Source organism: Passer domesticus, chromosome 4, assembly GCF_036417665.1.
Source record: "Passer domesticus isolate bPasDom1 chromosome 4, bPasDom1.hap1, whole genome shotgun sequence".
NCBI lineage: Eukaryota > Metazoa > Chordata > Aves > Passeriformes > Passeridae > Passer > Passer domesticus.
The window spans coordinates 203,427-216,477 of record NC_087477.1 but is presented as its reverse complement, the minus strand read 5'-3'; the positions used below and the strand labels follow the sequence as shown (position 1 = coordinate 216,477).

General features: G+C 54.6%; 1 long non-coding RNA gene across 1 annotated transcript; it reads left to right on the top strand.

Moving 5' to 3' along the window:
• The first annotated feature begins 8,761 nt into the window (after nt 1-8,761).
• Nucleotides 8,762-10,768, top strand: LOC135298314 (uncharacterized). The gene is made up of 5 exons (XR_010360298.1): nt 8,762-8,932; nt 9,348-9,464; nt 9,784-9,855; nt 9,943-10,202; nt 10,661-10,768. It is a non-coding gene; the product is annotated as an uncharacterized LOC135298314 (long non-coding RNA).
• Nucleotides 10,769-13,051: the final 2,283 nt, after the last annotated feature.

Sequence of the window (13,051 nt, the reverse complement as noted above, 5' to 3'; positions counted from 1 at the left end):
GTTTTACCCAATTGACGAGACAGGAAAACCCACTCTAAGATTATCAGATGGTCCTTCTTCTCTAGATCCCACTGGAATATCAAACCATGAAGCTGTGGACTCTCTCCTAGAACTGCAAACAAAAAAGACAGGTTAGGATTATACCGATGAGCCTGGCACATCTGGATGGCTCTCATCACTTTGTCCAAAGCATTTTGAGCTTCTTTGTTGAATTCTCGCGGTGAGTTTAAAGCTGTGTCTCCTCTCAACAAGTCTGCCAGAGGAGCCAAGTCCTGATTTGAAAGGCCTAGTAGTGGACGAAGCCAGTTCAGAGTCCCTACGAGCTGCTGCACTTCATTCAGTGTCTTTGGATTTGTCCTTAGCTGGAGTGGCTGCGGGGTTACCGTTTGTTCTGTCATCCTGTATCCTAAATATTTCCAGGGAGGAAGTGTCTGTATTTTTTCTTTCGCTACAGTGAGTCCTGCTTTCTCCACTGCTGAGATGACCTGATCTGTTGTCTCTTGCATTGATGTTTGGTCCTTGGCTGCTACTAAAATATCTTCCATGTAATGTAATATGAGAGAATTTGGATATTGTGCACGAACTGAAGAAAGTATTTTTGCAACATACCACTGGCATATACTCGGGGAATTTCTCATTCCTTCTGGTAGAGAAAGCCAATGATATCTTTTCAAGGGTGCTTGCTGATTTATGGATGGGATGGAAAATGCAAATCTTGGTGCATCATCTGGATGCAAGGGAATATTGAAAAAACAGTCTTTTAAATCAATAACACTTAACTTCCAATCTTTTGGAATCATAACAGGAGAGGGTAAACCTGGTTGTAAAGAACCCATTTCTTGAATCACTTCATTAACTTTTCTGAGATCCTGCAACAACCTCCACTTCCCACTGTTTGGCTTTTTGATTACAAAACCTGGGGTGTTCCAGGGACTAGTAGTTGGAGTTAAGTGACCTTTGGTTAACTGTTCCTGTACCAACTGCTCTAAAGCAGCAAGTTTCTCTTTGGGTAAGGGCCACTGGCTGACCCAGACGGGTGTATTAGATATCCATGTCAGTTTTAAAGTGTTATGTCCATCAACAGCTTTTGTTAAAATCCAGTTTCTAACCTCACACCCCATTGCGACAAAATGCCCCGGCCCCAAAGGACAAAATCAGCTCCTACAACGAATGGTCTTGTGGTGGCAACACGACCTTCAGGCCCCTCAAATGTGCCTGAGTGGGAGCTTCGAGAGCTCTCACAGTGACCACCAATAGCTGCCAGCTGAGCCAGCGCAGGCACCGTGGCCCAGTCCTGTGGCCATTCCGGTGCCAGATGCCATCTGCTCCGGGATCTGTCAGGCCACTGAGGGTGATGGCTGCCCGAGGGGCTGCAGCACACAGGTGAGCTGAGGCCGCCCGCGGCTGATGAGCCTGGTCCAGGCCATGGCAGCTGTGCTGTTCTGGGACTCTGGTAGGAGGAAAGCTTGTGCTGTGGTCAGTCCTTTGGGTAAAAAGCATGGAGGGTCTGGACACAAAGCCAACACTGTAATTTCCTGTGAACAGGTGACAGAGAGCACAGCTGGAATGACATAAAAACCTTCTGCATGGGATCTGCTCACTCCCACGATGAGGAACTGACGTGGTTGTGGTTCAGGCCCCAGCTGTCCTGTGGGCACTGTGTGAGCAATGGCATTGGTCAGCACCACTGGCTGGGCTGGGGACAGCTCCAGTCTGGCACCTGGGGACATTGTGGTCGGCAGTCCTGCACAGACGTGCTGCAGCTCTGACCGTGGTGGCCTGTGGTGCTCTCTGCCCCTGGTGCAGGGTTCCTGTGTCATGGCAGCCACTGCCCCGTGTCGGGCTGCACGTTTCCCGGCAGATGGCACGGACAGCCCTGTGCTGGGTGACAGCTGTTAGCACGTGACAGAAACCTCTGCATCCACTGTTTCTGGGCAGTGGCCTTCTGCGGGCCCCAGGACATCCCCTTTGAAATGACCTCTCTGGCCACACGAATGGCACGTGTCCCTTGGAGTCTGCTGGTTTTCAATTGCACCTCTGAATGCTCTTAGAGCCTCTGCTAGGGCTTGTGTTTGCATTTCTGCTGCTTTTTCCTGCTGCTTTGGGGTGTTTTCCTGAGCTGCTGTGATGGCACTGGCCAGCACCTCTGCCTGCATGGCTGCTGCAGGCTCAGGGGTGCCCAGGCGGTTCAAGCATCCACGAGCTGGGTCAGGCTGGGCTCAGGACCCTGTGGCAATGCACCTAATACTTTTTTGCAGCTCGGGTTTGCATTAGAAATTGCGAGCCATTTTAATAACTCTTGTCTGGCTCCGTCTATTGGAATTTGCTTTTCTAATGCCATTTTCAAACAGTCCAAAAACTTAATATAAGGCTCATCTATTCTGTGTTTTATTTCTGTGAAATCTAATTCTGGTTTGTTGCCATCAGGAACCTGTAACAAAGCTGTTTTTGCTGCTTCTTTGATATCCTGTAATACTTGTTAATTGAGAGTCCGGGCTTGTGTTTGAGGATCTGTATGAGCTCCTTCACCTGAGAGCTGATCTATAGTCAAATTTGCAGTGGCTGGAGTTCCTGCATAACCTCCTAAAAGGTCATTTAACAAACGTTTCCATGCCAGTTCCCACAGAGAAAATTCTCTTGGGGACAGCAGAGATGTGCAAAGCTGCTTTAAATTGTGTGGAGTAAATACATTTGCTGTAAAGGTGGCTTGTAAAAGACTTCTGAAATATGCAGAATCGCTACCATACAAACGAGAGGCTTTGCAAATCTCTTTTAACTCAGCAAAACTGATCTGCTGCCAGCTCCCTCTCGGTGCAGGACCTGCTGTGCACCTCACAGGAAAAACTTTTAACTTTGATGCAATTCCCCACTCTCCTTCCTGAACTGCATCCTTTCTTATCCTCTGCCAGGTATCTGTGACTCCTTGTGTGTTAAACTCTTCCTTAGATTATTTGGAATTACATTGTGGAGCATAGGAATAATTTGTTTTTTGTTCCGGCAAGGTGTCGGATATGGGCGCCGCCATCTTGGACAGGGTGACTTCCGGGCATCACATCCGGTTCCCACGCTCGGCGGGGAGGGGGCGTGCCCTCCCGGGCTGTGGGCGGGGAGCAGGGGCGGGGACACTGCCCAGGCTCCGCCCACAAAAGGGGCGTGTCCCTGCTCTGATGGGCAGGAGCTCAGGGAGGAGCCACGCAGGGACTGCTGGGAGCCCGAGGAGGAGGGTGAGCCACGCCCACGAAGGGCGGGGCTGGGCCGGGGCCATCATGGCGTCTGCCATGAGCTCCACTGTTCTCAGAGTGGGCACAATCGGCTCGGCTTTTTTCCATTGTACTGCCAAAATTCACCGATTTCGAGCGCCAAAGGCAGCTTTTCAGAGGGAATACAGAGGACTTAGGTATGGCAGGGATTGTGAAAGATGTGGTTTGCAGAGGAGCCTGGCCAGGGCTGGTCTGCTCCCTTCTCTCCCAGGACGGGGGTGGGGAAGGGGGAGGGCAGCTGGCCTGGCCACCTCCCAGCCGCTCCTCCGGGGTTTCTGGTTCTCGACTGGTTTAAGGGAAGGCTTCTGGGTCCCCTCAGAACTCCTCTTTCTCCTCTCCTCCCGGTCCTGCTTTTGCTGCCTGCATTCTGCCCTGTCCCTGATCTTTGCTTGCTTGTGTGCATTCTTTGCTTGCTTTGCACTTTCCATTGTTACAAATTTTAACACCGTCCTGAATATTGGACGCAGCTTTAAGTTGGACTTCTTATTCTTTTCCATCTTATGTAATTTCAGTCCGACCGAATCCCAGAAGTCTGGATCGAGTTTCTGAGATATGTCTGAGTTTGGGAACTCTGTTAAGACCCATTTTACAAGCTTTTTAAGCTGTTTGTTGTCAAACTGAATATCTTGAATTTCTAACTTATAATTGAAATATGAAAAAAAATCCTGCTCAGCTAAAGACAACCGATTTCCCATGGTGGCACTCACCAGAGTTTTCCAGTTGTCCTTCTTGGTATGAAATTCTTCCCCGGTCCTGGGTCACAACAGTGACAAATCAGCTGAGCTGAGCGACAGAGTCCTCTGAGGCTGCGGTGCTGCTCCAGTCCCGTCTCCGATTACAGCCTCCTCTTCACCAGTATGAGGCTTTGATTCGAGATTCCCTCTCAATCTCAAATCCCTTCTTCTGGGTTTTCTATTTTAAAGGGACAAAAAACTCAGGTGCAGGCCTGCTCCCTCAAAAACACAAATACCAAGTAAAAATGTCCTATTTTGATGGAGGTAATCAAAAAATCCCTAGACCATCTTCCTCAATAGGAGAAATACTGTCCGGGCGCCACGTGCTGGGTTCTTTTTTCTCGGGCCGGGTGTTATAAACCTTCAAAAAGGGAACCCAGCACACCCAAGGATAGCTCAGCTATTACCTTTGGAGGCAAATAATGAGCAGGATGGCTTCTGCTGCAGTGTTAGAAAAAAAAAGGTTTAATAAAAGGCAAAATGACAAACAGAAAATCCGATCCAGGTACAGCAGTCTGCCACTGGTAGAAACACCTTCACAAAAGCCCTTTGGTTCTTTTGTCCTCCCCTTTTCTACCTGATGGGTCAGGCGGGACTTTTTGGCTACTATCCAATTAGGTGACCCAGAGTTTTTAGTGAAGCCTCTGGGGTCCTTTGAGGTGGCTTGTCACCTGATCTTTGGGAGAAACTTCTGGACTTCTTTCCTTTTTTGGGGGACAAAGGCTAGCTTTGCCACTCTGTCATTAGGGGGGCACTCTCCTACACCTCCCCACTGGGGAACAGCTCCATCTGATCCAGCTGTGCCTCTTCGTTTCTCCAGAAATCAAAGGAGAGCCTGTGCAGAAGGAAGCATTTCCCCGAGGAAGCAGTGGTTGCATGCCAGCCTCAGCTCCAGGAAGGGAGGCCAGTCCAGGCACAGGCACAGGAGGTAATTGCTGTGCCTCTGGGCCTGAGCCCTGCTGAGGCTTGAGCTGCCCTCTCTGCTGTTTGGCAGTGCGGGCACAGCCTGGACTAGAGCAGCACAGCCCAGGGGAATTATCCCGAGCAGGCGCAGGGCACTGAGCAGTCCTGCTGGGGTCCCTCCATGGGAGACATGTCCTGAAACCTGGGAGTGACTGCACGGGGTGCCCACGGTGGGGAAAGGACAGAGGGGGGGAGCAAGGCTCCAGTGTGTCCTGAGAGGGCCTGGCTGTTTGCCCTTGGGATCTGGGGGGTTTCCCCACAGAAGGAGGGCAGGAGGGACAGAGGGAGGGCAGGATGGATAGCTGTGGCACTGCCTGCTGCAGTTTTCCCCCATGCTTTAGGGAGGATTTCTTCTGTGTGTGAGGGCGAGAGTTCCAGGTCCCTGCACTGCTGCAGCCACCCCTCCCAGGGATGTTGCTGAGGGCAGGGAAAGAGTGTGGAGAGTGACCAGGAGCCAGCCCAGAGCTCCCCAGGCCCCTGGGCAGCTTTGGCCATGTCTATTCACAACTGGCTCCCACGGCCTTACCCGACTCCCTGACAGTGCCCAGTTCCCTGTGGCAGAAAGAGATCCCAGCACACACTGGAAAATGTTCTCATATGTGCTGCATTGTAGATGAGGGTGCTGGGAAGGCTTCTCCATCAGCTTGGATGAATAAAGTTTTGAAGCCCTTGGAGCCTCCTGCAGGTATGTTCTCAGTGTGCCACCAAGGAAGAATTGTAGACAAGCGGGCAGGCACCAGGTGACAGAAGCTTCTGTGGCTGTTGTGTTACAGATGTGTCTACAGGGAAGACTTCTCCAGCTTCTCCAGCTGCTACCTTGGATGCTGCACTCAAGCCCAGCTCCCATCTCAGGGGTGAGTAGTGTGTCCCTGCTGACCCCACAGGCTGAGCCCTGCTTTTCTGGGATCCATTCCTGGGAAATGGAAATATTTTTCTCTAAGGTACTCCAACAGGGAAAATCCAAGATACAACAGATAAGATATCCCTGGAACCATCCAAACAGATGAGGCAAGAGCTGAAGGAACCCCTGCAGACAAGAGAAGGTGGGTGCATTTCCCTCATGCTGCTCCTGGGACTCAGCAGCCAGGGGCTTTGGCTGCACATCTGGACACGCCATGCCCGGCACAGTGGGAAGGGATCCATGGCAGCCTTCCTGCCCCACTGCTGCTTTCACGCCCTGCAGGGCTGTTTGCCAGCCTGGCCTGGCTGCAGCTTCTGCCCAGCCTCTGCAGGAAGGCATTTGGCATCAGCTGACAGGCCATGCCCAAACTGTAACACACCCTGAGATCCCCCACTATATCCAGCCCTGCAGATTAGGAAAAGGGTGGCTGTTTGGTGGTGGAAGTGCTCTCATCATGCCACTGTAACCTGGCCATTTTCCTGCTCCATAAATTTCACAAATATTACCTCTGATGCCACCACCCAAGTGGGAAACAGCTCCATCTGATGCAGCTGTCTCCCTTCCTTTGTCAAGAGATGGACATAGTGCTTCAGTGGAAGGTGGCATTTCCTGAAGGAAGCACTCCATCTTCGGTGCCAGCCCCTGCTGCAGGAAGGAAGGCAAAGCCAGACACGGGCACAGGCACAGCAGGTAATTGCTGTGCCAGGCTCAGCCCTGGCCGGGGCTGTGTGGCAGCAGCTCTTCCCCCAGGGCCTGCCCTTGCCCGGCCCGGCAGCAGCCAAAGCTGGAGGCGCCTCGGCTTCCAGGCCTCTGGAGCTGGATCAGAGCCCCGGGGAAACGGGACTGGTGCAGCAACGTCCCTGGCGCTGCAGCTGCTGCGGAGCTGGCCCTGAGTGCCCAGAGGCCCAAGGCACAGGAGCAGCCCCGAGCGGGAGCCCTGCCGCCAGCCCAGGGCCAGAGCCAGCCCTGGCACACAATGGAAACAGTTCTCATCTTGGTTTGCTTCCAGACTGGGATGCTGGGAAGGATTCTCCATTAGCCTGGCGCTCTGAAGTTGTGAAGCCCTCTGAGCATTCTGCAGGTGTGTTCTCACTGGCCCACCAAGGCGTAATGTTTGACTGACTGGTAAGAACCAGGTGACAGAAGCTTCTGTGGCTGTTGTGTTACAGGCGTGTCTGCAGGGACGACCTCACCAACTCCTACCTTGGATGCTGCACAAAAGGCCAGCTCCCATGGCAGGGGTGAGTAGTGTGTCCCTGCTGACCCCTCAGGCTGAGCCCTGCTTTTGTGGGGTCCATTGCTGGGAAATGGAACTACTTTCTCTTAAGGTCCTCTGACAGGAGAGACCAAAGACGTGGCAGGCAGGAAATTCCAGGACCCATTAGAAATCATGTGGCAAATGCTGAAGGAACGTCTGCAGAGAAGACAAGGTGGGTGCATTTCCCTCATGCTGCTCCTGGGACTCAGCAGCCGGGGGCTTTGGCTGCACATCTGGACACGCCGTGCCCGGCACAGCGGGAAGGGATCCATGGCAGCCTCGCTGCCCCGCTGCTGCTTTCACGCCCTGCAGGGCTGTTTGCCAGCCTGGCCTGGCTGCAGCTTCTGCCCAGCATCTGCAGGAAGGCATTTGGCATCAGCTGGCAGACAGCCCCAATTGCACCACAGGCCATGCCCACCCTCAGATGCCCTGCAATTTCCTGGTGTCCAGGCAGATCAGATGTTGGGGCTGTTTGGGGAAGGAAGCAGCCTTGGGTTGTCCCAAAATCCTGGGTGTTTTCTGATCCTTATGCATTCCTTTCACAAGTGATGCCTCCTGAAATTGTCCCCTTCCCCATTCCCAGTCAGGAATGTTTTCATCTGATCCAGCTGTCTCTTTTCCATTCTCCAGAAATGAAAGGAGAGCCTGCGGAGAAAGAAGCATTTCCCGGAGGAAGCAGTGGTTGCATGCCAGCCTCAGCTCCAGGAAGGGAGGCCATGCCAGGCACAGGCACAGGAGGTAATTGCTGTGCCTCTGGGCCTGAGCCCTGCTGAGGCTTGAGCTGCCCTCTCTGCTGTTTGGCAGTGCGGGCACAGCCTGGACTAGAGCAGCACAGCCCAGGGGAATTATCCCGAGCAGGCTCAGGGCACTGAGCAGTCCTGCTGGGGTCCCTCCATGGGAGACATGTCCTGAAACCTGGGGGTGACTGCACGGGGTGCCCACGGTGGGGAAAGGACAGAGGGGGAGAGCAAGGCTCCAGTGTGTCCTGAGAGGGCCTGGCTGTTTGCCCTTGGGATCTGGGGGGTTTCCCCACAGAAGGAGGGCAGGAGGGACAGAGGGAGGGCAGGATGGATAGCTGTGGCACTGCCTGCTGCAGTTTTCCCCCATGCTTTAGGGAGGATTTCTTCTGTGTGTGAGGGGGAGAGTCCCAGGTCCCTGCACTGCTGCAGCCACCCCTCCCAGGGATGTTGCTGAGGGCAGGGAAAGAGTGTGGAGAGTGACCAGGAGCCAGCCCAGAGCTCCCCAGGCCCCTGGGCAGCTTTGGCCATGTCTATTCACATTTGGCTCCCACGGCCTTACCCGACTCCCTGGCAGTGCCCAGTTCCCTGTGGCAGAAAGAGATCCCAGCACACACTGGAAAATGTTCTCATCTGTGCTGCATTGTAGATGAGGGTGCTGGGAAGGCTTCTCCATCAGCTTGGATGAATAAAGTTTTGAAGCCCTTGGAGCCTCCTGCAGGTATGTTCTCAGTGTGCCACCAAGGAAGAATTGTAGACAAGCGGGCAGGCACCAGGTGACAGAAGCTTCTGTGGCTGTTGTGTTACAGATGTGTCTACAGGGAAGACTTCTCCAGCTTCTCCAGCTGCTACCTTGGATGCTGCACTCAAGCCCAGCACCCATCTCAGGGGTGAGTAGTGTGTCCCTGCTGACCCCACAGGCTGAACCCTGCTTTTCTGGGATCCATTCCTGGGAAATGGAAATATTTTTCTCTATGGTACTCCAACAGGGAAAATCCAAGATACAACAGATAAGATATCCCTGGAACCATCCAAACAGATGAGGCAAGAGCTGAAGGAACCCCTGCAGACAAGAGAAGGTGGGTGCATTTCCCTCATGCTTCCCCTGGGAGTCAGCAGCCAGGGGCTTTGGCTGCACATCTGGACACGCCGTGCCCGGCACAGCAGGAAGGGATCCATGGCAGCCTTGCTGCCCCGCTGCTGCTTTCACGCCCTGCAGGGCTGTTTCCCAGCTTCTGCCCAGCCTCTGTAGGAAGGCATTTGGCATCAGCTGACAGGCCATGCCCAAACTGTAACACACCCTGAGATCCCCCACTATATCCAGCCCTGCAGATTAGGAAAAGGGTGGCTGTTTGGTGGTGGAAGTGCTCTCATCATGCCCCTGTAACCTGGCCATTTTCCTGCTCCATAAATTTCACAAATATTACCTCTGATGCCACCACCCAAGTGGGAAACAGCTCCATCTGATGCAGCTGTCTCCCTTCCTTTGTCAAGAGATGGACATAGTGCTTCAGTGGAAGGTGGCATTTCTTGAAGGATGTACTCCATCTTCGGTGCCAGCCCCTGCTGCAGGAAGGAAGGCGATTCCAGACACGGGCACAGGCACAGCAGGTAATTGCTGTGCCGGGCTCAGCCCTGGCCGGGGCTGTGTGGCAGCAGCTCTTCCCCCAGGGCCTGCCCTTGCCCGGCTCGGCAGCAGGCAAAGCTGGAGGCGCCTCGGCTTCCAGGCCTCTGGAGCTGGTTCAGAGCCCCGGGGAAACGGGACTGGTGCAGCAACGTCCCTGGCGCTGCAGCTGCTGCGGAGCTGGCCCTGAGTGCCCAGAGGCCCAAGGCACAGGAGCAGCCCCGAGCGGGAGCCCTGCCGCCAGCCCAGGGCCAGAGCCAGCCCTGGCACACAATGGAAACAGTTCTCATCTTGGTTTGCTTCCAGACTGGGATGCTGGGAAGGATTCTCCATTAGCCTGGCGCTCTGAAGTTGTGAAGCCCTCTGAGCATTCTGCAGGTGTGTTCTCACTGGCCCACCAAGGCGTAATGTTTGATGACTGGTAAGATCCAGGTGACAGAAGCTTCTGTGGCTGTTGTGTTACAGGCGTGTCTGCAGGGACGACCTCACCAACTCCTACCTTGGATGCTGCACAAAAGGCCAGCTCCCATGGCAGGGGTTAGTAGTGTGTCCCTGCTGACCCCTCAGGCTGAGCCCTGCTTTTGTGGGGTCCATTGCTGGGAAATGGAACTACTTTCTCTTAAGGTCCTCTGACAGGAGAGACCAAAACATGGCAGGCAGGAAATTTCAGGACCCATTAGAAATCATGTGGCAAATGCTGAAGGAACGTCTGCAGAGAAGACAAGGTGGGTGCATTTCCCTCATGCTGCTCCTGGGACTCAGCAGCCAGGGGCTTTGGCTGCACATCTGGACACGTCGTGCCCGGCACAGCGGGAAGGGATCCATGGCAGCCTCGCTGCCCCGCTGCTGCTTTCACGCCCTTCAGGGCTGTTTCCCAGCCTGGCCTGGCTGCAGCTTCTGCCCAGCCTCTGCAGGAAGGCATTTGGCATCAGCTGGCAGACAGCCCCAATTGCACCACAGGCCATGCCCACCCTCAGATGCCCTGCAATTTCCTGGTGTCCAGGCAGAGCAGATTTTGGGGCTGTTTGGGGAAGGAAGCAGCCTTGGGTTGTCCCAAAATCCTGGGTGTTTTCTGATCCTTATGCATTCCTTTCACAAGTGATGCCTCCTGAAATTGTCCCCTTCCCCATTCCCAGTCAGGAATGTTTTCATCTGATCCAGCTGTCTCTTTTCCATTCTCCAGAAATGAAAGGAGAGCCTGCGGAGAAAGAAGCATTTCCCGGAGGAAGCAGTGGTTGCATGCCAGCCTCAGCTCCAGGAAGGGAGGCCATGCCAGGCACAGGCACAGGAGGTAATTGCTGTGCCTCTGGGCCTGAGCCCTGCTGAGGCTTGAGCTGCCCTCTCTGCTGTTTGGCAGTGCGGGCACAGCCTGGACTAGAGCAGCACAGCCCAGGGGAATTATCCCGAGCAGGCGCAGGGCACTGAGCAGTCCTGCTGGGGTCCCTCCATGGGAGACATGTCCTGAAACCTGGGAGTGACTGCACGGGGTGCCCACGGTGGGGAAAGGACAGAGGGGGAGAGCAAGGCTCCAGTGTGTCCTGAGAGGGCCTGGCTGTTTGCCCTTGGGATCTGGGGGGTTTCCCCACAGAAGGAGGGCAGGAGGGAAAGAGGGAGGGCAGGATGGATAGCTGTGGCACTGCCTGCTGCAGTTTTCCCCCATGCTTTAGGGAGGATTTCTTCTGTGTGTGAGGGGGAGAGTCCCAGGTCCCTGCACTGCTGCAGCCACCCCTCGCAGGGATGTTGCTGAGGGCAGGGAAAGAGTGTGGAGAGTGACCAGGAGCCAGCCCAGAGCTCCCCAGGCCCCTGGGCAGCTTTGGCCATGTCTATTTACATCTGGCTCCCATGGCCTTACCCGACTCCCTGGCAGTGCCCAGTTCCCTGTGGCAGAAAGAGATCCCAGCACACACTGGAAAATGTTCTCATCTGTGCTGCATTGTAGATGAGGGTGCTGGGAAGGCTTCTCCATCAGCTTGGATGAATAAAATTTTGAAGCCCTCGGAGCCTCCTGCAGGTATGTTCTCAGTGTGCCACCAAGGAAGAATTGTAGACAAGCGGGCAGGCACCAGGTGACAGAAGCTTCTGTGGCTGTTGTGTTACAGATGTGTCTACAGGGAAGACTTCTCCAGCTTCTCCAGCTGCTACCTTGGATGCTGCACTCAAGCCCAGCTCCCATCTCAGGGGTGAGTAGTGTGTCCCTGCTGACCCCACAGGCTGAGCCCTGCTTTTTTGGGATCCATTCCTGGGAAATGGAAATATTTTTCTCTAAGGTACTCCAACAGGGAAAATCCAAGATACAACAGATAAGATATCCCTGGAACCATCCAAACAGATGAGGCAAGAGCTGAAGGAACCCCTGCAGACAAGAGAAGGTGGGTGCATTTCCCTCATGCTTCCCCTGGGAGTCAGCAGCCGGGGGCTTTGGCTGCACATCTGGACACGCCGTGCCCGGCACAGCAGGAAGGGATCCATGGCAGCCTCGCTGCCCCGCTGCTGCTTTCACGCCCTGCAGGGCTGTTTGCCAGCCTGGCCTGGCTGCAGCTTCTGCCCAGCCTCTGTAGGAAGGCATTTGGCATCAGCTGACAGGCCATGCCCAAACTGTAACACACCCTGAGATCCCCCACTATATCCAGCCCTGCAGATTAGGAAAAGGGTGGCTGTTTGGTGGTGGAAGTGCTCTCATCATGCCACTGTAACCTGGCCATTTTCCTGCTCCATAAATTTCACAAATATTACCTCTGATGCCACCACCCAAGTGGGAAACAGCTCCATCTGATGCAGCTGTCTCCCTTCCTTTGTCAAGAGATGGACATAGTGCTTCAGTGGAAGGTGGCATTTCTTGAAGGATGTACTCCATCTTCGGTGCCAGCCCCTGCTGCAGGAAGGAAGGCGATGGCAGACACGGGCACAGGCACAGCAGGTAATTGCTGTGCCGGGCTCAGCCCTGGCCGGGGCTGTGTGGCAGCAGCTCTTCCCCCAGGGCCTGCCCTTGCCCGGCCCGGCAGCAGGCAAAGCTGGAGGCGCCTCGGCTTCCAGGCCTCTGGAGCTGGTTCAGAGCCCCGGGGAAACGGGACTGGTGCAGCAACATCCCTGGCGCTGCAGCTGCTGCGGAGCTGGCCCTGAGTGCCCAGAGGCCCAAGGCACAGGAGCAGCCCCGAGCGGGAGCCCTGCTGCCAGCCCAGGGCCAGAGCCAGCCCTGGCACACAATGGAAACAGTTCTCATCTTGGTTTGCTTCCAGACTGGGATGCTGGGAAGGATTCTCCATTAGCCTGGCATTCTGAAGTTGTGAAGCCCTCTGAGCATTCTGCAGGTGTGTTCTCACTGTCCCACCAAGGCGTAATGTTTGACTGACTGGTAAGATCCAGGTGACAGAAGCTTCTGTGGCTGTTGTGTTACAGGCGTGTCTGCAGGGACGACCTCACCAACTCCTACCTTGGATGCTGCACAAAAGGCCAGCTCCCATGGCAGGGGTGAGTAGTGTGTCCCTGCTGACCCCTCAGGCTGAGCCCTGCTTTTGTGGGGTCCATTGCTGGGAAATGGAACTACTTTCTTTTAAGGTCCTCCGACAGGAGAGAC